The sequence below is a fragment of the Bison bison genome, unplaced genomic scaffold (genome assembly GCF_000754665.1).
Source record: "Bison bison bison isolate TAMUID 2011002044 unplaced genomic scaffold, Bison_UMD1.0 scf7180017864314, whole genome shotgun sequence".
NCBI classification, from domain to species: domain Eukaryota; kingdom Metazoa; phylum Chordata; class Mammalia; order Artiodactyla; family Bovidae; genus Bison; species Bison bison.
Window position 1 is genome coordinate 2,949,952 of NW_011494886.1, and position 795 is coordinate 2,950,746.

At 44.8% G+C, this 795-nt stretch overlaps 1 protein-coding gene across 1 annotated transcript in view; it reads right to left on the bottom strand.

The window, feature by feature from the left end:
- Positions 1 to 795, bottom strand: part of CFAP44 (cilia and flagella associated protein 44) — a 113,693-nt gene that overhangs the window by 84,010 nt on the left and 28,888 nt on the right. The window lies entirely within an intron of this gene.

Sequence of the window (795 nt, forward strand, 5' to 3'; positions counted from 1 at the left end):
CAGATTGCACAAGAGGCAGGTCAGGTGATCTGGTATTCCCATCTCTTGAAGAATTTTCCACAGTTTATTGTGGTCCACACAGTCAAAGGCTTTGGCATAGTCAATAAAGCAGAAATAGATGTTTTTCTGGAACTCTCTTCCTTTTTCCACAATACTCCATGGTTCCTACTTAACCTAGCCTCATCATTGTTCTGCTTCTATTTCCTGCCCTGAGTTCTCCTTCTGATCTTGATCCCATCATGAAAGTCCCCTCCATTCCAGCCACCTCTACATCTACTTTGGGCCTGGAACATTTTCTCTTTGATTTCAACTCAAAGGATTAAGGATTAACCATTCCCCAAATATTCCCATGATGTTTTATAAAAACATGGCTGCAAATTCATTGACATACCTCCCATAGAAAGATAGGTGAACTTCCTCTCTCTGTGAATCTGTGTGGTGCTTATGGCTGTTTCACCCCCTAACTGAGTATAGTACATGTGATCATATGTGACTCCTAAGGCCAGGTCATGAAATGATAGCAGCTTCTGCCTTCTTTGTCGGAACATAAGATCTTGGAGCCCTGAGCCACCATGAAGAAGTTTGACTGCCCTGAGGCCACCATGCTGTGATAATGACCTCTCTGTGTGGCATGGGCTTCAGGTAAGCACTCCTATTAGCATCACAGCTTAACCCAGCCTTCAACCCAGGTGCCAGACTTGGGACAAAGAAGCCTTTAGATGACTCCCAGCCCCAGCCATTCAAATCTCCCCAACTGAAGCCAGGATACTGTGAAGAAGAGACAAACCATCCCTG